This window comes from Schistocerca serialis, chromosome 6 (genome assembly GCF_023864345.2).
Source record: "Schistocerca serialis cubense isolate TAMUIC-IGC-003099 chromosome 6, iqSchSeri2.2, whole genome shotgun sequence".
Classification (NCBI taxonomy): Eukaryota; Metazoa; Arthropoda; class Insecta; order Orthoptera; family Acrididae; genus Schistocerca; species Schistocerca serialis.
In genome coordinates this window covers 548360807-548384956 of record NC_064643.1, presented here as the reverse complement: position 1 = coordinate 548384956, position 24150 = coordinate 548360807, and the positions used below count along the sequence as shown (strand labels likewise).

At 42.6% G+C, this 24150-nt stretch overlaps 1 protein-coding gene across 1 annotated transcript in view; it reads right to left on the bottom strand.

Annotated features, from left to right (window-relative positions):
- The window catches only part of LOC126484035 (solute carrier family 52, riboflavin transporter, member 3-B-like), a 126626-nt gene extending 107219 nt beyond the window's left edge, over positions 1-19407 (bottom strand). The window contains exon 1 of the mRNA XM_050107370.1: positions 19322-19407. The gene's annotated coding sequence lies outside the window, so the exon portion shown is untranslated. The remainder of the gene's footprint in view (positions 1-19321) is intronic.
- Positions 19408-24150: the final 4743 nt, after the last annotated feature.

The following is a 24150-nucleotide window of genomic DNA, read 5'->3' as shown; positions in this document are numbered from 1 at the left end:
ATGACCTCAGCAGTTGAGTCCCATAGTGCTCAGAGCCATTTGAACCATTTTTAATGTGGTGTTTGTACGAGTGTTGTTCTGCCTCTCTTGCCTTGCAATTGTATTTTTATGGTTTGCTGCAATCGGACAGATTTCTTTTGTACGATTTTCTGAAACATCACATAAAATACATACGTAAATATTTGTACTTGATAACAATGACGAATTCTCGCAAAGCATTGTACAAACCGTGAAAAAATACGTAACCGGTTCAAAGTTCCATTGTTTAATGCTGAATGCTGTTTCTTCTAAAGATGGTCTCATAGTTAGGTTAAGATTTTTAGCAACAGATGAAAATTATTTCAGGTTGCAATATAGAACTCGATTCCCACAGTGTACCATTTTATATATTATTCCAGAAACATATGGACCAATATATGTCACCTAAGGAAGAATATATGAATGTTAAGTTATGTTATTCAGAGTACAAGTAAATACATTTGTTTCACTTATGTACTCTTCGAACACACTTCGCTTTCCACATCTCTATCTCCTTCCACATATTTTCTTTCCATACGTAAGCTTAACATCATCCACAGTGCAGCCACTTCGAATGCAGCTGATTTCTGCAGTTATTACTTTATAAGATTCCAACAGCTTAATACCGTTTTTGTAGTCGGCGTGCTTTGTGTTATAAAGAATGTCGTATTCTTCATACTATGTAATGATCAGTGTAGTGCTAGCCACGCATCAAATATACAGTCTGTACATAAAGTTCGGGAACACTTTCAATTATTTATTGCACAAGAACCAAACATTGTACACATATCATACATTTGTCATTTTGAAAAGAAGCTCTGAAAGTTGTTTTTTTTTGTTTTTTTTTCATGTATACCGCGATAGCGTAGTTTGGTAATTTGGCGATGGTCAGCGCTAGTCGCAAACGTGGCGATGGACTGGCCGTGCTACAGAAGGGGACAGCTGTTTCATGAAATGGCCTCCCCCATTACCAGATCTCACTCCGTGTAACTTTTTCCTGTGGGGACACATTAAAGATCTGGTACATGTACCGCCTCTACCACGTGATATAGCAGAGCTCCGGGATAGAATACGGGAAGCGACAGCTACAGTCGACGATGCCATGCTGGGACTGGTATGACAAGAGTTCGATTACCGTATTGACGTCTGCCGGGTCACTCATAGTTCGCATATCAAATGTTTGTAAAAAAAAAAAAAAAAAAAAAAAAAAAAAAATTCAGAGTTTTTCTTCAAAATGCAATATGTATGACATCTGTACAATGTTTAGTTCTTATGCAATAAAGAATTGAAAGTGTTCCCGGACTTTATGTGCGCCTTGTACTTCTTCATTTTATAGCTTGAATGTACCAAAGCAAACGAAGCGTCATGTATACAATGGCGAACTTTTATCAAAGTTAGGGCCTCACTGTAACTTTTATCAAAGATCTTTGATAAAAGCTGTCCTACCACACTGTCAAAGATTTGACCAACGGGATTTGATAGAAGATCTTTGAGCTCATGCAACAATGACTTCCAATGTCAGCAATAGACTGCTGAAATCTTTTCTTCCAAAAAGCATCACACCTTCATCAAACTTCGAACACGCCCTCAGCAGCTCAAAAGATCTGCCTTGGATATGCTCGTTGGCCATAGATCCACTTCTCTCACGACACATTCATAATGGCGTCCTGTATTTATCATTGGCCACGAACACCACACAAGGTCTACGAGAAAGACTGGCCGCGGCGCGTACGTCACAGCACGTGACTATGCATGTCTTATGAGTGCCAGCAGCTGTCTTCGTCGTTGAGCGAGTAAATATTTCAGACGAGTTTAATAATTATTGACTGCATGTTTAAAAATGGTTCAAAGGCTCTGAGCACTATGGGACTTAACTTCTGTGGTCATCAGTCCCCTAGAACTTAGAACTACTTAAACCTAACTAACCTAAGGACAGCACACACATGCATGCCCGAGGCAGGATTCAAACCGGCGACCGTAGCGGTCGCGCGGTTCCAGACTGTAGCGCCTAGGACCGCTCGGCCACACTGGCCGGCCTGCGTGTTTAAATGCATGTAAGTTCCCGAGAGCACAGGACAAAATTAAGACCTTTAGTGGGTATCTTCGCAACTACATACTGATATCTCGTCGGCCCTGCACGCAGCCGAGCGATCGTTCACGAAATATGGCGGACAATCCGACTAGTGTGACGTCACAACTTCGTTGCAGGGCCTTATATCTCGTTGGCGACGAACACTGCATTGCTGACGTCACAAATGCGTGTTCGGGCCCATATTTACCATTGGCCACGAAGCAGTCGTAGGGCCATTCTCACATAGGCCTCGGGTAAATTCCTGGCAGTCGCAGTCCACTCGGAGACGCCTAAGTGAAGAGTCGCATCACAGGAAGCTCACAGGCGCTATGAAGTATAACCTGGAATACTTCAGAGCAGCAGAGGAAGTGGAGTGAGTCGCTATGCACAATGGTAACTATGAAGGCAGGCACAATTGATGAATGCACACAACCACTGTACCTTACACTCAAAAAACCTAGTGAGTAATACCATGTGTCACCACTCTCGTCGACGCTGGATACGAGGGTTGTCCAGAAAGTAAGTTCCGATCGGTCGCGAAATGGGAACCACTGGGAAAATCCGGTAAAGCTCTGCACAGATGTGTTGGGCAGTGTCTCTAGTATGCCCGTCGATCGTGTTGCGTCACTCTATTTAGTTTTAAGTGAACAGTGAGCACGTAAAGATGCATAGGGAATAGCGTCTCCCGCCAAGGATGAGGTCCCGGTTAGAAATTTCGCCTGTGTCATGCGGCCTCCACATAACACAACTGTCGAGCAGTTCCTTCTTCATGCCAATTTCTGCCGCACACTGCAGGGACAATGAGGACGCTTCTGCAGCGTTTCCGATGAGAAGTGTTCGGTCACCCACAGTACAGTCCGTAATTGCCTTCCCCTGAGTCTCATTCCTGTTCACAAGAACCGCAGGCTATGAAGACAAAATTTTTGCACAGACAACGAACTGCAGACCAGTGCAGATAACTGGCCGAAAGCACAGGCGGCTGCTTTCTGTGACGAGGATACTGGAAAGTTGATACAACACTACGATAAAATTCGAAGTTGGAGCGGCGACTACGTAGAGAAGTAGGTGGAAGGTTACCTAACTGTTGCAAACAAAACGTTTCTGGTTTCCATTTCGCATTCGATCGGAACTTACTTTCTGGACAACCCTCGTTTCACGAGTCAACTGCAGGTAATTCGAGTGCAGCCGGCGACAGCAGAATCACAACGGAGTCAAATTGTGATTTGATGGGAAATACTGTAGCAGAAGAGCCTGCAGAAAATATCTTTCACAACAGCCGAACAGGACAAGTACTTACCAAATGAACCCAAAACAGACTACTGGAAAACAGTTTTGAAAACCGTCTTAAGCTGCACTGGAAGAATGTTGATTTATTGATGTCCGTTTTAGGACTCATTAGCCATTATCAAATCAGTCAAAAATAAAAATCTTGCGTCACACCAGTCATATAAGCAGAAAACTGGTCATAAATTAATAAGTGTGATTGTAGATAACGTGACCTCAACATGCGCTCATCGCTATCAGAGTGAATGAGTACATCTGGAGGCTACGTTATCCACTCACTTATTGATTTCATGCTCAATTTTCCGCTTGTGTGACTGTTGCAACGCAAGACTCACATTTGTGGCTGATATGATAATGGACAAGCAGTCCTAACTGGTCATCAATAAATAAATGTTCGCCGGCCGGTGTGGCCGTGCGGTTCTAAGCACGTCAGTTTGGAACCGCGTGACCGCTACGGTCGCAGGTTGGAATCCTGCCTCGGGCATGGATGTGTGTGATGTCCTTAGGTTAGTTAGGTTTAAGTAGTTCTAAGTTCTAGAGGACTGATGACCTCAGTAGTTAAGTCCCATAGTGCTCAGAGCCATTTGAACCAAATAAATGTTCTTCCTGCGCAACTTAAGACGGTTTTTATAATGGTCAATGTAATCAGAAAGAGCCGGCCGGATGGCCGAGCGGTTCTAGGTGCTACAGTCTGGAACCGCGCGACCGCTACGGTCGCAGGTTCGAATCCTGCCTCGGGCATGGATGTGTGTGATGTCCTTAGGTTAGTTAGGTTTAAGTAGTTCTAGGGGACTGATGACCTTAGAAGTTAAGTCCCATAGTGCTCAGAGCCATTTGAACCATTTTTTGTAATCAGAAAGAAGTTGCGGATTCATTCCAACACCATCATGCTGGAGATACAGGACAGACTATTCGCTAAGACCCCAAATTCACGATTAAGTGGCATGTTTACAGGTTTTGTTGAAGAAACAATTTCCATCTCTAGCGGATTTATGTTAGGAAGTCCTCTGCCACCTTCCAGAATCTCAACTGTTTCTATGCATTGTATTCAAATGTCACAGCTGTACCACACATTCGTGCACTTTGTCTTTCACCTGTGACCAAATCAGTGAAAAGATCCTGACCAGAAACTTATCTCAGTGCTGCCTGCTAGATCGACTTACAGTAACGCTTCCATAAACTGCGATGGAATAGGCAGTGTACTCTTCGACAGTATGATGCCACAGGGAAAACAAATTTACAATACCGACAGTAGCATCCACCCTTACAGCTGAACTCAGAAGAATCCTAGAGGTATTCAGCTAAACGAAAAGGTTCTCGGAGGATACAATATTGATGTCATCAGACTCATGATCGGCTCTGATGATGTTAAAGAACTACAACAACACAAACAATTATCTTGCGTAGGGCGTCGTAGAAGATGCACAGTAGCTTCCAAGCCAAAATAAAACCATCATCACATTCTGGGCAAAAGGTCACGGTGGAATTAGGGGCAATGAAAAAGTCAATGCCTCGGCTCACAAAGCCGTATAGTCTGGATCAATGAAATATGACGGACAGTATAACTTTCTCTGTACTGTCAGCACCCAAATTAAAAATCAGTGTAATGAAAAGCTACACACATATTGCGTAAGTAAAGGAAAAGGTTTTGCAGCAGTATCCCTGCTATGACAAAAGTGATTGCAACAGAAACTTCCAAGTGACAATATCACAGCGCCCGGCTGTGATGTCCTTAGGTTAGTTAGGTTTAAGTAGTTCTAAGTTCTAGGGGACTGATGACCATAGATGTTAAGTCCCCTAGTGCTCAGAGCCATTTGAACCATTTGAACAATATCACAGGTTATATTTATCGCTGGAGGTTCCGCCATTACTTTTATCGACTCAGAATGGTCCCATCTCCGTATTGTGACTGCTGCGTCGAAGAAGACCTTCACCTGGTTCTTTTTAGCTACCACCGAAGACAGCAAAATACGACAAAATTGCAAGAAATGGTATCTTCGGCATACTAACTCTCTCCAAATCAAGACGAAAACCTTGTCAGTGACAAAAGATATATCATGCACAGGCACCTATACAACTTCTTAGCAAAGGGTCAAACAAAGATGTAGACAAAGTTTCAGCTACGTAAATCGGCTGATGATTAACATGTATCTAAATAATCATACTTGACTATGACATAGCATGTAATGACTGTTCTACTAATTGTACCATGTTAAATAAAAATAGTGAAACACAGGAATAAATACCATTGCAAGACAATATATAGAAGTAAATAATGATTCCGATTATCAAGACAGATACTCTCCGTACAAAAGCATACATACTCTCTGGAAGTCCTATAGCGTTATCTCTGTTGATTTCATTTAAAAACATCTATGTAGCTGTTTGTTCATGTGCTATTGCTATTTTCATAGCTTATTGTGCACATAAATTTGTGTGTGATGTTTAGTATTTTTGAGTTTCTACAAAAGTGCAGCACAAGAAAACCGTGAGTAGAAGTTCTTTTAAAATTTCGCCACGTCTATATAAAGATCGACCATTAATTAAAATACGCATATTTTATACACGATCTTAAAGACAGCAGAATACTGCGATACCTCACACATCAGAAACATCACGAGTAAGTGGCGTAGCACTCAGAACACGCATTTGATAATGGGAATCATTTCACTAACGCGTCGTGCAAAATGTAATTAAAAGAAAAATTATTTCATAAACAAACCTACTCTTTATACAGACGTAGTCTTCCATCAACGATATGTAATGGATCAAATCGAATTATACACAATGTTCAGTTATCTTGACCACCCCAAATAATCTTTTGTTGAGAAGGAAAATAAAAAATTGTATCAAGCAAATGTTGTTAAACAGAAAGATATTTCCACCATTTGACTATATATAATGAGTGTATTTCACTATCTAGTTTTCGGCCTTAGGCCTTTTTCAAGTGTTACAACGTCAAAAATCGTCCGACTTGTGTGAAACACAAGTCATTGTCGAAATTTTTTCTTTATTGTTATTTTATCTGGGAGGGGGGAAGGTGCCGTCAATGTTGTGTCTAGACAAGACAGCCTAGACACAATGAGAGGAAGCCGAAAGGCACGCGCTACGCTCACGCAGATGGGCGTGAGGTCTGAAACAGGATACGTAATAAATGCTATAAAGAAAAGTACGTAGCTTCTGGAATACTTAACTTTAATCCATCCTTTTGGTACATCTGGAGATTGTGGCGATACAAGTGAGACTCTTTAGATACATGCAATGTTACTAATGGCGCCTTGCTAGGTCATAGCCATTGACTTAGCTGAAGGCTATTCTAACTATCGGCTCGGCAAAGGAGCGAGGGTTCGTCAGTATAGTCGCTAGCTACGTCGTCCGTACCACTGGGGCGAGTGCTAGTCCGTATCTCGAGACCTGCCTTGTGGTGGCGCTCGGTCTGCGATCACACAGTGGCGACACGCGGGTCCGACATGTACTAATGGACTGCGGCCGATTTAAAGCTACCACCTAGCAAGTGTGGTGTCTGGCGGTGACACCACAGTCAATGGATACAATTTGCCGCTCTTCAGCCACGTGAGAATAAAAATTTTAAAAGACAGGATAAAAGTTGGACATGGTGATTGACAAAAGCAAAGGTTTTGCACAATAAAAAGACAGATGATCAGCTGCATAAATGAAAGTATAAAGGTCTGATTCGATGACTAATTAAAATATAGACACAGATGAATGGAAAAGGCGTGTTGCACACAAATACGTAAAAACAGATGGCAAGTTGCGTAAGTTAAAGGTAAAAGGCCGATGTGTTGACTGATGAAAATAGATAAAGTGATGAGTGGATGTAGACTGCCAGGGATAAGGGTATTGTAGGAACATAGTATTCAGGGTTTTGTGTGGTTGGATGTTTGGAGGAAGGATTTGAGAAGAGTGGAGAGGGGTGCAGTTGCGGACCAAGCCTAAGGATGTGGGTAGGGAAGAGTGGAGAGGAAGGCTGTAGTGATCAGGGGAGATGCGGTGGTTTCCTTTAGATCATCAGGATGCAATTCGTTGGGAGAGGGCGTGGAGAGTGTGGAGGTGTAGTGCTGGGGAAGCGTGGTGGAAGAGGCTCGGTTGCGTACCAGAATCAGTGAGCCGGTTAAAAAAAATGGGTGGGCAGTGTCGAGCTTACAGGTAACGTAGAATACTCGCAGATGGAGCAGTAGGGCGGGAAATTTTATATGCTGATACAGGATTCGGGTGGGGGAGGGTAAGCAGACCCGAAAGGCTGGGCTGAGCGCATGGCGTTCGAGGACTTAGGGGGCGTGGTGAGGGAGGAACCGAAGTCTTAGCCATATTAACTTACCAGAGGATGGGGCGACTGATTGTCAAAAAATACACATTGGATTATACAAACCAGTTGTGTCGTAAGTAAGTGTGAGAACATATTTACGATCCATAAAAAGCCTGAAAACTTATACGACTGGCAAGTGCAGTGAAGCTATGATGTAGATTAGACGTCAAAAATACGGGTGTAAGCTTCATTTCACTGTATCTGAACATCATATAACGTGAGCATAAATGAAACGATACTCAAAGATGATCGCAGTGTGCCATTCACGTCAACATCCGTTATTGAACTCGTAACACAAAACTGACACCCCTATACTAGCACACAGCCCATGTAACCAGAGTAACGTAGCTCGTCCACTTGCAAAAGTTGAAAGTAAACATATGGAAATATGTGGAAAATGAGCACCGGTCATTCGGTCAACTGTTTTCAGTTGAAGGTTTAAGTTCTCCTTTGGTGTACTCACATAAACGTTCAACTGAGGGGTTGACTGAGTAATTGGTGTGCGTTTTCCATACGTCGCCACATGCTTGCTGTCAACACTAGCAAGTTACCCTGTGAGCTAGAGCAGGAGAGTCAGTTTGGTGTGAAGTGTTTAATAAATTCATTTTTACGTGAATGGCAATCTGTTATATGGTTCTGAAAAGATCTTGAGGAGAGAAAGTGGATTACCGAATAAATTTTATGTGCTATTTAACGAAGGTGTGCTGCTTTTCACATCTTCGTAACAGAGTTACAGGAAAGACATTCGTGATCATGGTTAATGCTGTCCTGGTAGCTGCACAGCATTTGCTTGAACTTATTTTGCTTCTGAACAACAAGTTATATGGGATGGTCAAGCTGAATGGGACACTCCCCATGTCCTTCCAGAGACACACTAGGGTATACTCGAGTAAAGCACGTAAAGATGCCGAAAATATGCCCACAACCACAGACATAATTCACTAACGTCAATCTCTCACGCTTGCAAACAGTGAGACAAAAAATATGCTTTGCGGGTAACTCGGTTCGCACATTTTGTCAACGAGACGCATAGGATTATCCGTAGAAAACACCGACATGTTAACGTATTGCTCGTTGTCGTTCAGAAGGCCTCCGATACATTTTCACACTGTCGTTTAGGGAAAAACAGACAAACTTAAGCAATATCGGAACGTCTGTCTGGATTCAGAATACCCTATCACACAGACCTAAGCACGTTGCTCCTATAGGGGCGAAGTCATCAGTTATAAACGTGCGGTAACTTTCGGATTATCCCAAGGCAGAGTTATAGGAGCAGTACCATTCAGGATGTATTTAAATGAGGTGCTGAGAACCGTAAGGACCTAAACTACACCATCGTCGATTTTGAGACTGTAGCATGTATGCGTGGTCTCGACATCTGTACTGTACTGTACTACTACTACACTGTATAAACGAATATTTACGAAACGCTTGTTTCACTCGTTTCTCTGATATTCACTCCCATACTGACTCAAAGCACAGATTTTCATTGCTGAAGGGACGCTCCGTGGCTACACTGACGCCCATTTATTAATAAAAGCTGGAAGCTCTTGAAGGTACGCCTCATCATAACCCCACGTTCCATGGTTTCAGTATTGCAGTCTATAAAATGGACAGGATTTCAGAACATTTAGGAGTGTTACCGATCTCTCTATCAAACCAAAAGTTGAAGTTCGGGGAAAAATGTACATTTTAGAAATTTTACAATGCTGAAGTTTTCAATAGACTGCTGTGAACTGCTGTTTAAAGGTACTACTGCGTGGAGCAGTTAAAAGTAGCCTGCCTTCCCTTTGAATGCGAATGCAACTTTTCGAGTTCTGATATAGAGTAAACAGCAACAACAACAATAGACAATTTCACGCAGTAATCGATTGCTAGCATTCTTCTATCAGCATTTCAGTTTGTCTTATCATTGAGGTCTGTAAAATGACTTTTTCGATGGAAGAAAGAATTGCAATTGTGGAAGCATATGTGAAAAGAGGTTCAATTAAGGAAACCCGCGAAGTTTTAGGGGTCAAATATCCAGATAGAGCACTATCTACCAACAAAGAGAGCAATAGAGTCTGTATAAAAAATGATGCACCTAACCATCTGTGAAAAATGTGAAACGAAAAAAATACCTTTAGTTCGCACACCAGAAATTGCCGCAGACTTTCGCCGAAGAATTGTTCAGATCCCAAAGACACACTTAAACTGGTCCAACAGAAGCATTAAGTAGGAGTTGCCAGAGGGTACTGAAAAGTCTTAACTTGAAGCCATATCGTATGACGATTGTGGAGCAATTATGGGAGGATTACAGTCAGAAGTGTGTAGATTACTGCACGCGGCTTTTGAATAACATGAACCATGGTTTGTTAGACCCTTTTCATTACATCGTGAGTGATGAAGCATGGTTTGATCTTTCCGGTCATGTGAATGCACAGAACACGAGGTACTGGACAACGGAGAATCCTAAGTTGTCAGCAATACTCTATAATGAAAAAATCGGCGTTTCGTGTGGTGCAGCTGGAACACACAAATACATCATTGGACAGATATTTTTTTATACTTCCCTCAACACGGTTGCATATATGAAGAGTTTTGATACATTTTGTGCTCAACTCACTGAATACGAAAGACAATTGCTTCTTGCAGCACGATGGGGCGACATGCCACACGTCAAGGTACCCTGGAACAAGTCCATGATGTCCTCACTGAGGGTGGAACTCTCAGCTAACATTTATGGCCACCACGTTCGTCGCATCTAACAACATGTGATTTCTTCCTGTGTGGACAATTGAAGAACAAGGTCTATGAAAGAAATCCACACACAATACACGAACTAAAAGACATCAGCCGTGAAATTGCCGCCATAGATATTCAAACTTTACACTAGGTGTATCTGAGTATGTTTAGACATGCACAGTTGTGTACTGATATTGCAACGGGTCACTTTCAGCATCTTCTATAAATGCTGTGAAAAATACTTCACAGAATTTTTCATTGTAAATAAGTGGTAAGTCCATTTCACATCTTTGTCTCTGTAATTTCACTCATTTCCTTTACACTTTAGGGGCTACTTTCAGCTTTTCCGCCCTGTATTTTCTTCATTCGAGTCGTGGGAGATGACCATTTTCATCAGCTCACACCGAGGGAAACTACAGTTTGTTATTTCTCTTCAGTTTGCAAAATCTAGTGCTCAAATACGTAGGCGGAAGGCAAATATCAACATTGAAATACTACTGGATCAAATTTGAAACACATAGACTTAACAAAACTATTAGACTTGATACCTGAAGTGAAGAGACAGTTCTATCTGAACCGCAAACCAGAGAATGTTTTAATGAAGATGGTCATAGCGAGGACCATGAAGTGATGGGATATGTCACAATTGCGTGTGTGGTACATTAAGTATCTGTTCTGCATGTTATAATTCTACCTTCATATTTTTTACAAACTATACAATAGAAAAAATACGCTGTTGCCACAAGCCTTGTCCGCAGCTCGTGGTCGTGCGGTAGCGTTCTCGCTTCCCACGCCCGGGTTCCCGGGTTCGATTCCCGGCGGGGTCAGGGATTTTCTCTGCCTCGTGATGACTGTGTGTTGTGTGATGTCCTTAGGTTAGTTAGGTTTAAGTAGTTCTAAGTTCTAGGGGACTAATGACCATAGATGTTAAGTCCCATAGTGCTCAGAGCCATTTGAACCATTTGAACCACAAGCCTTTATTTGAAAATTTCGTAGATTAACATTAATAATAATAATAATAATAATCCTAATAATAATCAGAATTTCATAACACGAAGTGGGTACACGATTTTTGTAGGAAATACAGAGTGTTGGGACTCGGTTGAAAAACAGACCTATGAGACTGGAGGTTTGCTTGCGAATTTGACCTTCACAAATATCTATTTTTTCGTTTATAAATATCCATTTTTTTCAATTTCAAATATTTGTTTTTATCAAAACTTTGTGCTTTGGGCCCTTTTGGGTCCCAATGCCTCAAATGATGTGATTGACCCGGTGAGGATACTCGCGGATGATGCTGGTGTATATAGGAAAGCTGTGACGCCTGAAAACTCTAACAAAATGCAGGAAGACCTGCATTCCTGTGTATTGTGCATAAACAAGCGGAAAGGCCAAATAATGTTTGATTACACTGCTGGCGGTAAATCACAGGAAACAGTAACAAGCGTAAAATATCTATGAGTACCTGCCGGTGCGAAATTAAGTGGAACGTCCACGCAAAAGTGGTGCGTGGTAGCAGATGCCTGGCTGAGGTTCACTGGAGAAATCCTGATACTATTGCAGCGCGACAGCCTCATCAGTACAAGGGGTTATCCTGTTCATCACATATTAGAAAAAACACAGAAACTGTCGAGGCCGAATAAAACCATCATCACGAATCGCAGTGGTATTAAAACCATGTAGGAAGTCGATTCTTGGGCTAGAGAAGGAGTGTAAAAACAGTCTGTAACAGTAAACTAGAAGTCTGTGAAATGACAAACTACACCCATCTTAGCCGCGCGGAGTGGCCGCGCGGTCTTGGGCGCCATGTCACGGACTGCGCGGCCCCTCCCGCCGCAGGTTCGAGTCCTCACTCGGGCATGGGTGTGTGTGTTGTTGGCATAAGTTAGTTTAAGTGGTGTGTAAGTCTAGGGACCGATGACCTCAGCAGTTTGGTCCCTTAGGAATCCAAACACATTTTGAACATTTTGAACACCTACACTACTGGCCATTAAAATTGCTACACCAAGAACAATTGCAGATGATAAACGGGTATTCACTGGACAAATATATTTTACTAGAATTGACATGTGATTCCATTTTCACGCTATTTGGGTGCATAGATCCTGAGAAATCAGTACCCAGAACAACCACCTCTGGCCGTAATAACGGCCTTGATATGGCTGGGCATTGAGTCAAAATCAGCTTGGATGGCGTGTACATGTACAGGTGCCCATGCAGCTTCAACACGATACCACAGTTTATCAAGAGTAATAACTGGCGTATTGTGACGAGCCAGTTGCTCGGTCAGCATTGACCAGACGTTTTCAATTGGTGAGAGATCTGGAGAATGTGCTGGCCAGGGCAGCAGTCGAACATTTTCTGTATCCGGAAAGGCCCGTACATGACCTGCAACATGCAGTCATGCATTATCCTGCTGAAATGTAGGGTTTCGCAAGGATCGAATGAAGGGTAGGTGTCACCTTTGACAGAACCCTAACATTCAAGGAACACCTACGTAATACAGCCGCAAAACTTAAAACTCGAAATAATATCATACAGAAGCTATGTGGGACCACGTGGGGCTCTTCCGCGGCTGTACTGAGATCTTCGATCTGGGACTTGTTTACACAACAGCAGAATACGCCGCACCGGTATGGCTAAACAGTAAACACACAGGCTTGATCGATGCTCAATTAAACTACACAATGAGGATGATATCAGGAACAATAAGGCCAACGCCTTTACACTGGCTACCTATACTGAGCAATATTCCCCCACCGGACCTGCGCAGAGAGAACGCTCTCTTACGCGAGTATGGAAAAGTGCTGAACAACGAGAAACTGCCAATCCATAAGGATGTTCCTGCCCTGGAGATGAACAGATTGCGCTCAAGACACCCCTCTTTAAAAAAGGCAAAAAATACGCATCCTCTCAACCCGGATTATGGCAACCTCTGGAAAATGCGGTGGAGAGAATCTGTGCCCCAAAACCTGCAGAATATGCCATGCATCAATGTCCAACCACCAGGATTCAATTTGCCAAGGAAAACTTGGACGACCCTGAATCGAATTCGGACAAATAACGGCAGATGTGCAGACAGCCTCCACAGGTGGGGTAAAATCACCACCCCGAGATGTGACTGCGGTGCGGACCGGCAGACGATTCGTCACATCGTGGAAGATTGCCCTCTGAGACGTTTTGCAGGAGACCCCAATGAGTTTCTGACCGCGACTGAAAGTGCAATAGACTATGTCACAAATCTGGATGTTTGTTGGTGAACTTTTGTTTGTTATATACACTATTTTTAAATACTTTTATATCTACAACTGTATGTTACACACTGCGACTACTCTTTATTTCTGTGTCTTATGATTTTTATGTCTTTTCTATATGATGTGTTATATGCCATAAGCTAAATAAATAAGTGCCACGGGTCGTAAGACTTCTGAAATGTAACGTCCACTGTTCAAAGTGCCGTCAAACGAACAAGAGGTGACCGAGACGTGTAACCGATGGCACCCCATACCATCACGCCGGATGATACGCCAGTACGGCGATGACGAATACACGCTTCCAATGTGCGTTCACCGTGATGTCGCCAAAGACGGATGCGACCATCGTGATGCTGTAAACACAACCTGGATTCATCCAAAAAAATGACGTTTTGCCATTCGTGCACTCAGGTTCGTCGTTGAGTACACTATCGCAGGCGCTCCTGTCTGTGATGCAGCGTCAAGGGTAACCGCAGCCATGGTCTCCGAGCTGATAGTCCATGCTGCTGCAAACGTCGTCGAACTGTTCGTACAGATGGTTGTTGTCTTGCAAACGTCCCGGTCTGCTGACTCAGGTATCGAGACGTGACTGCATGATCCGTTACAGCCATGCGGATAAGATGCCTGTCATCTCGACTGCTAGTGATGCGAGCCCGTTGGGATCCAGCACGGCGTTCCGTATTACACTCCTGAACCCACCGATTCCATATTCTGCTAACAGTCATTGGATCTCGACCAACGCGAGCAGCCATGTCGCGATACGATAAACCGCAATCGCGATAGGCTACTATCGGACCTTTATCAAAGTAGAAAACGTGATGGTACGCATTTCTCCTCCTTACACGAGGCATCACAACAACGTTTCACCAAGCAACGCCGGTCAACTGCTGTTTGTGTATGAGAAATCGGTTGGAAACTTTCCTCATGTCAGCACGTGGTAGGTGTCGCCACCGGCGCCAACCTTGTGTGAATGCTCTGAAAAGCTAATAATTTGCATATCACAGCATCTTCTTCCTGTCAGTTAAATTTCGCGTCTGTAGCACGTCATCTTCGTGGTGTAGCAATTTTAATGGCCAGTAGTGTATCATAACGGAAATAACGGGAGAGATTACATTTATTAGTTGTAGAAAAAGCAAATGCAAGACTGATTCTTTCGAAAAATCGACCCCCTTTTGCTCGGCGTAGTGCAGCATCTCGACGCGGCACGGACTGAAGTCCCTGGAAGTCCCCTGCATAAATACTGAGCCATACTGCCTCTATAGCCGTCCATAATTGTGAAAGTGTAGCCGCGGTAGGATTTTGTGCACGAACTGACCTCTCGATTATGTCCCATGGTCGATGCCATTCATGTCGGGAGACCTGAGTCGCCTGATCTTGCGCTCTAATTGTCCAGAAAGTTCTTCAAACCGGCGCCATTGTGTACTGTCATAAATAAAAATTCCATCTTATTTTAGGAAGATGAAGTCCACGAATGGCTGAAAATGGTCTCCAAGTAGCTGAACGTAACCATTTACGTGATCGGTTCAGTTGGATCAGAGGACGCAGTGCGTTCCATGTAAACATAGCCCACAACAAAGTTGAAGCATTTCTAGCCGAAAGGAAATAAAATTTGCGGCCAAATATAAAAGATGGGGTCCGTGGGCGGTAACAGGCAGTAAATGAACGAAGAAGGGAACTGAAGAGCTCGTTCCCAGTGGTTGTCTCCTTTACCTGTGGTATAAAAATGAATTGCTTCTCAGTGTTTGCACACTGATGAAGAGAAAATTGCAGCGCTGGAGTGATGGAAAGATCAGGCTGTGCAACTCAATACTGACAGTTTAAAAAGCTTGTTCCTCGCTATCAAAAATGATCGGAGACTAATAGTGAGCAAGTAGAAAAATGAGAAGAAAGTGGATGTGTGGTGGAGTGTTTTTCTACCCAACTAATGCGACTGAGACGGACTAGGTGGCGTGATCTTTAAGGCAATAGACTCGCTTTCGAAACGGGAGCAGTTCTTCCTGATTCAGGTACTGTGTAGTTTCCCTGAATTACTTAGCGTTAATGCTGTGAAACGAACACAGCCAATTTCCTTCACCATGCCTCGTCCTGTGAAAACGTATGTTGTCTTTAATGACCTCCTCGTCTACATCTACATCTACATGTACATCCATATTCCGCAAACCACCTGACGGTGTGTGGCGGAGGGTACCTTGAATACCTCTATCGGCTCTCCCTTCTATTCCAGTCTCGTATTGTTCGTGGAAAGAAGGATTGTCGGTATGCTTCTGTGTGGGCTCTAATCTCTCTGATTTTATCCTCATGGTCTCTTCGGGAGATATACGTAGGATGGAGCAATATGCTTGACTCTTCGGTGAAGGTATGTTCTCGAAACTTTAACAAAAGCCCGTACCGAGCTACTGAGCATCTCTCCTGCAGAGTCTTCCACTGGAGTTTATCTATCATCTCCGTAACGCTTTCGCGATTACTAAATGATCCTGTAACGAAGCGCGCTGCTCTCCGTTGGATCTTCTCTATCTCTTCTATCAACCCTATCTGGTACGGATCCCACACTGTTGAGCAGTATTCAAGCAGTGGGCGAACAAGCGTACTGTAACCTATTTCCTTTGTTTTCGGATTGCATTTCCTTCCACCTACAGCTTCACTCACACTAAGCAAATTACAGTGAAGTGCATGGTAGGGGTACTTCGCGCACCACCAGGAATTAAGATTTCTTTCGTCCGTTCTATAATGTTACGTATCCCTTAGTATCAAAATGTTAGTAGATGTACAGAAAGTAAATATCCTAGTTTGAACTAACTATTTAGTGATGTCAACGTTTATTTAATTTCGTTAGGGCAGAAACATTATACTAGCAGATAAATGTTTCGTATCTTGCTACGGCTGTCTCGTTGTCTAGGATGTCGGTTCCTGTTTATGTTTTACAATTAACGGGGCCAAGGTTTTATTCTCTCAGTAGAAGTCGCTGGAATATTGTTGCTTTTTCACATCATCAGTATTTATTCATAAATTCTTGACAGTTCATACAACACCACTTGTTAAGTAAAGGCATTGTGCAACTTTTCAATGCAACTAAACAATTTTGGACCGCACGACAGTTTTGTGACCAAGTAAATTTGGATGCCCATTTCATATTCCCCATTATCTTACCAATGAATCGATGTCTGCCATCTGCATTACTTATGACTGAGCCTATGTGATCATTCCATTTTGTATCCTTTCACACTGTAACACCCAGGTATTTGTATCATTTGACTGATTTCTACTGTGATTCGATAACATTGTAGTCATAAGGTATTACGTTTTTTTCGTTTTCTGAAGTGTACAATTTTACATTTCCGAACATTTAAATCAGGTTGTAATTTTTGAACCACTCTGAAATCTTTATCAATATTTGATTGAATATCTGTGCAGCTTTTTTGACACAGCATTTCATTGTACATAACTGCATCATCTGCAGTCTAAGGTTACTATTACGTCATTAACGTGCAAAAGCAAGGGTCCACACAAACTTAACTGGGACGTTCCTGAAATTACTTGGACACCTGTTGATGACTCGTCATCCAAGACAACATGTTGCGTCCTTTCTAGCAAGAAGTCTTCAGTCAAGTAACAAATTTCGATTGGTAATAGCGATGATCGTATTTTTGTTAATAAGTGTCGAAGTGGTACTAACTAAATCTTGTTCTGAACTTAAGAGCGAGAGAAGTCAGTGCGCCTTTTTCCGTCACAGTTTTAGTTAGTGAGATATCTAGAACGCGGTGCGCTCAACCTTGTGACGAATAACTAAGGTGTTGCTTTCGGAAGTTCAGGGCCCGTATAGCAGTGTGCTAATCTGCCGGTACGATAGCTCAGCGTGTTCGTTCAGAGAGCTGGTTGGCCTCTGTAATAAAAAAACTGAGTGAAAGGATCAACAAAGAACTTGAACGGATGTCATAAAAAGAATCAGTTTTCTCCATAGTGACGCCCAATAAAGCCAATGGCAGAGCATGACACAGCAGTCAGCTACAATCACGGTTCACTTAAGGGCTTAAAAAGTCCGTTCTAGTTTTCCAGACACGCCTCGTACTTGACATGACTTGCACATCTGATAACGTTTTCTTTACAGAGTGGCAACGTGTTCTGTCATTCGAGCTACACTTTAAACTACATTGGAATATTTAACATTGTACTGAAGAGACCAAATATTTATTTCAGCCGGCTGGTGTGGCCAAGCGGTTCTAGGCACTTCAGTCTGGAACCGCGCGACCGCTACGGTCGCAGGTTCTAATCCTGCCTCGGGCATGGATGTGTGTGATGTCCTTAGGTTAGTTAGGTTTAAGTAGTTCTAAGTTCTAGAGGACTGATGACCTCAGATGTTAAGTCCCACAGTGCTCAGAGCCATTTGAACCATTTATTTCATTTTAAACAATGCAAGCAAGAAAAATACAAATAACTGAGCACTGTATTTTCGATACCGTTAGATTATAGTTCAGTAGTTGGATTTCCTTCTGAAAGACACATACTGTGCGTTGAAAGTTCGATGCAGTATACAGTTGTTTCTAGGGCAAACCTGCTTTTTTTCCGTGTCTTCTTTAGCATTAAAATTTCAATAAACTGTTCGACATCGTCCATCGTTGCATTCAGTTCGTTATTCGAATGATCATATAAATAGGTGTCCATATTTTTCCCGATGTTCTGCATTTATAAGGTAGTGGAAGTGGGAGTGCAGTGTTGATTTTATTGTCAAATTCGTTATCAACAAGAATATCGACGCGATCTTCTGACCTCTGAACGATCTCGAAATGTCTTCTGTCATAACCGACGCTACAACTCAACACCACCGTTTACGACGAAGTCGTACAGTGATACTGTAGGACAGTTTAATAAAGTAGGAACTTCTTTGGTCTCTCAACCGTTGCACATAAAAACAGTTTCACAGTAGCTGTATTTAAAAATGGAAACACTAAACGATTTTGATAGTAAATTCGCTGATTTTGACGAACGATTAACCGACTCCAGCACACCTATAACCAATTTCGAAAAGTGAGTGAACTGTTTTTTGACAATGCCTTTACCCATACGCAAGCGATGATATACCAACAGTGCCAGCCGTTGTTCAGTCTCTTCGGTTTAACGGAAAGACAGATAAGCCACTAAATCTTTGTGACTTCGGGAGTGCTGAAAGCAGGTACACATGTTCGTCGGAGAAGCGAAATTTTTCGTGACAAAAGATTTTTATTTCGTGTTAAATGATTTTCATTTCGTCTTAAAAGATAAAAAAGTTGTTAATTATATTAGTATTTTGTCAGGAATGAAGTATTATTTTGTGATAAACAATTTTTCGTGTGTAATTTTGGGTTGGCATAGATATCACCACATACAAATCGTGCGTAGTAAAGGCTCCGCGGTCTGAAACTAACCTTGTTGTTCACAGAGCATCCAAATTCTAGCTGTAGTGGGACTCGTAAATCAGCGTTAAGGAAAGGAACTTGCTGCCAAACGTGACGCAACCCTGCTGAGCTATTCGCGTGCAGTAGTGGCCAGCCGCGAGGGGAAAATTGCACTGAATGGCTGAAGCACGTGGTGCCGCTGACGCAACTTAAGTTGTTGGGAGGTGGTGACGTAGCGTGCCAAGGCCCGCGCATGCGCCGTGCGCGTACTCACCTCTGATGCGTGTGGTCTTCACGGCCGCCGCAACGCGACTGCGGCTGCCCGCTCGTCCCAGAAGGTCCCCGCTGCCACACAGTCACGCCGACGCTGCGAGCAAAAAGACTGGCGTGAGTTTCTCTCCCCTCCTTCGGTCACGCGACTTCGCTTCCCCCGTTCGCTCCAGTCGGCAGTCTGCCACCAGCACGTGCCCGCACGGTCATTCTGCCGGCTTTCGCAAGAAGTGTGGCCAGTGCTGACAGGGGAATATTCACCGAGCAAGGTGGCGCACTGATTGAGACGCTAGGCATGTGCTCAGGGAGGAGTTGGATTGGAATGTAGGGTTACGGCAAAATCTCTGATCCATATTTATCTCGCAGACTATGTACTTGACGATACAGAAACTATTACAATGCCAGAATGATAAGTGGTCTCAGATTGTAAGGGTTCACAATGACGCATGATCTCTGACTTTTCCAGTTCACTGTGTAACAGTCAGAGCTTCTAAAACTCGAGGCATGGTGTAAAAACTTTCCGACAAATGGTATAACAGCGACGATCACGCGCAATATACGCAAGTACGGAATGACTGGTAGAAATCAATTTAGCAAAAGATCTTTTGAGGTTCAGGAGAAATGTAGGATCATGCGAGGCAGTACTGGCCCTTTGACTTAGCATAGGTCAGGGGTGTGCAGACTTCCTAGGACTGCGGGCCTCTGACCCCTGACTGTGGCTATACAAGGGCTGCGGTAAGCTTAAAAATAACATGCAGCGAGATAAGTTGTTATTCCGAGCTGGGATCCCCTTACCCTAATTCCAGTTTAACTGGACTCATAACAGCTAAATTCTACAATGGCCCTCTCTTTCATTTGCAGGAAGGAGTGAAAGATGAGTAAAGAAAAAAAAAAGTACAAGAACGATCGGTGACGGGCCACGGTCTGTGCATCCCTGCTTTAGATCAAGGTTTCCCAAACTGTGTTCAGCGAAACACGAGTGTTCCGCAGGAAGTGAACAAGTGCTCCGTGAAACACTGTTAATAACATGGCGGTTTCTTCACGGCATTTTTATGAGACTAACTATTTTTTAATAAATTGTTATTAATTTTTATGTTATTGGTTATGATTTCAAATTGAAGTAATCACTGAATAAAACACGTGTTTGCAATTTATTAAATTTTTTAAATCTTCAAATTAAAGTGTTCCATCAAAGTACCAGGACTCTCAAAGTGCTCCGCCACAGGAAAAGTTTGAGAACCCCTGTCCTAAGTGATATCCTGAAGAAAGGCGGACCAACGTTTACAGCAGTTGCAGAGTTAGAGAAAGAGCTTTTGACTTTTTTGACTGCAATGACCTGTTTGGAAACCAGAATTGATTGTATTTAGTTGCTTTTAGGTTACACTATATAGCCGGCTCATACTTACATACACGTACTGATACTTAGTTACTGTTAGAATGTTTGTTTGTTTGTTTGCACGCACCCACACACGATGCAGAGAGAACATGTACATGATGATTAGAAACAGTCTGAAAAACTTCTGAGGATGCTGGGCAGGGAAGGCTGTGCTGAGAAATGACTGTTAAGAAAAAAGTTCAATACCTTGCGCCGTTCCCGAGTTAATAAACACTGGGATTAACCAGCTGTTGTGCGCGCAAATTCAAGTGGCCCTCCAGAGATACTGTCGGTAAATGTGTCCTTCGTTTAATTTCCTAAAAGCGAACAAGAGAGCGATACACAAGCTGGGTATGGGAGAGTAGCAAGGATCGAACCCGAGCCAGAGTTTGAGCAGTCTCGTGCGTTGTCATCTACGCTATGAGAACGAGTGAATTTGGGCGCGCAACAGCCTGATTGGTTAACTTCATTCCTAATTAATTCGGAAACGATGTGACGTATCGAATATTTTTCTTAGTAGTCATTTCTCAGCACAGCCTACTCTGCAACACCCTTATAAGCTTTTCAGACTATAGTTACAGATGGAGCTGTACCGTGCAATCTTTGTATAATAAAATGCTGTAGAACACTTTTGAGCACTCTGGTGTCAATGGTATGTTAGACGAGGATGCCTGCAGCAACATTGAATCTGTACATCGCGTGGAAAGTCTAGGGTCCTGTGCTGCTAACAAAGCCCTCATACAGGTTGGCAATGGATGACCAAGCTTTGCAAGATCTTGTAAAAGGATTGTAGTACTTCCATGTAGCCTGGAGCACCCAAAGAAAATGTGATCTTTGTCCTTTTTCTACTCACAAGGTCAGAAACATGTCTATATGATGTACGGCCTATGAGGGTATTTATGGAATCTCCCGTGGTAAAATTTAAGTCTTGGTGTGAGAGAGGCTAGCTGCCTAGGCACTGAATTTGTATTAGATTTCATGGAATAGGGGACTTTCGGGTGAAATGTTAAATACTCGTAGCTTTTGTGTCTTCTTGTTTCCTTCTAGTCCCATTTCCACGGAGCGGTAGGTTATCTACAAGTTGTAAAGTGTCCAGACAGCAGTTCTAACATTCGAAGGACAAAGGTATACAGTAACTGAGAAGAGTGAGAGACGGGGTTGTAGCCTATCGCCGGTGTTGTACAGTCTGTACATAGAGCGATTACTAAGGAAAGCAAGGAGAAATTTGGAAAAGGAATTCAAGATCAGTAAGAAGACGTAAATTCTTTGAAGTTTGTCAGTGACACTGGAGTTTTGTTAGAGGTGATTTTAATTTACCCTCGATACGTTGGCGAAAATACACGTTTAATTCCGGAGGTACGCATAAAATATCATCCGAAATTGTGCTAAACGCATTCTCTGATAATTATTTCGAGCAGTTAGTTCATGAGCCCACGCGAACAGTAAATAGTTGTGAAAACACACTTAAACTCTTAGCAACAAATAATCCTGAGTTAATAACGAGTATCAAAACGGATACAGGGATTAGTGAATACAGGGTTGTCGTAGCGAGACTGAATATTGTAATCCCCAAATCTCTAAAAATAAGCAAAAATATACCTATTCAAAAAAGCAGATAAAAATTCACTTGAGCCTTCCTGAGAGAAAATCTCCTTTCATTCCAAATTAATAATGTAAGTGTAGACCAGATGTGGCTTAAATTCAAAGAAATAGTATCGGCAGCAATTGAGAGATTTATACCAAATAAATTAACAAACGACGGAGCTGATACTCCCTGGTACACAAAACGGGTTAGAACACTGTTTCAGAAACAACGAAACAGACATGCCAAATTTAAACAGACGCAAAATCCCCAAGATTGGCGAGATTTTACAGAAGCTCGAAATTTAGCACGCACGCGAGATGCTTATAACAGTTTCCACAACGAAACTTTGTCTCGAAACCTGGCACAAAATCCCAAGAGATTCTGGTCACATGTGAAGTATGTTAGCGACAAGAAAGAATCAATGCCTTCTCTGCGCGATAGCAGTGGAGGTACTATCGAAGACAGTGCTGCCAAAACAGAGTTACTAAACACAGCCTTCCGAAACGCCTTCACAAAAGAAGACGAAGTAAATATTCCAGAATTAGAATCGAGAAACAGCTGCCAACATGAGTAACGTAGAAGTAAATATCCTCGGAGTAGTGAAGCACTTAAATCACTAAATAAAAGCAAGTCTTCTGGTCCAGACTCTGTATACCAATTAGGTTCCTTTCAGAGTATGCTGATGCATTAGCTCCATACTTAACAATCATACGCAACCGTTCGCTCGACAAAAGATCCGTACCGAAAGAATGGAAAGTTGCACAGGTCACACCAATATTCAAGAAAGGTAGTAGGAGTAATACACTTAATTACAGGCCCATATCGTTAACGTCGATATGCAGCAAGATTTTGAAACCCATATTGTGTTCGAACATTATGAAATACCTAGAAGAAAACTGTCTATTGACACGGAGTCAACATGGGTTTAGAAAACATCGTTCTTGTGAAACACAACTAGCTCTTTATTCACATGAGGTATTGAGTGCTATTGACAAGGGATTTCAGATTCCGTATTTCTGGATTTCCGGAAGACTTTTGACACTGTACCACACATGGGGCTCCTAGTGAAATTGTGTGCTTGTGGAATATTGTCTCAGTTATGTGACTGGATCTGTGATTTCCTGTCAGAGATGTCACAGTTTGTAGTAATTGACGGGAAGTCATCGAGTAAAACAGAAGTGATTTCAGGCGTTCCCCAAGGTAGTGTTATAGGCCCTTTGCTGTTCCTTATCTATATAAACGGTTTGGGAGACAATCTAAGCAGCAGTCTTCGGTTGTTTGCAGATGACGCTGTCGTGTATCGACTAATAAAGTCGTCAGAAGATCAAAACAAACCGCAAAACGATTTAGAAAAGATATCTGAACGGTGCGAAAAGTGGCAGTTGACCCTAAATAACGAAAAGTGTGAGGCAATCCACATGAGTACTAAAGGGAACTCGTTAAACTTCGGTTACACGATAAATCAGTCTAATCTAAAAGCCGTAAATTCAACTAAATACCTAGGTATTACAATTACGAACAACTTAAATTGGAAGGAACGCATAGAAACTGTTGTGGAGAAGGCTAACCAAAGATTGTGTTTTACTGGCATGACACTAAGAATATGTAACAGACCTACTAAGGATACTGCCTACACTACGCTTGTCCGTCCTCTTAGAATACTGCTGCGTGGTGTGGGATCCTTACCAGATAGTACTGACGGCCTACATCGAAAAAGTTCAAAGAAAGTCAGCACGTTTTATATTGTTTCGAAATATGGGAGAGTCACAGAAATGATGCAGGATTTGGGCTGGACATCATTAAAAGAAAGGCGTTTTTCGTTGCGACGGAATCTTCTCACGAAGGATTTCCAATCACCAACTTCTCCTCCGAA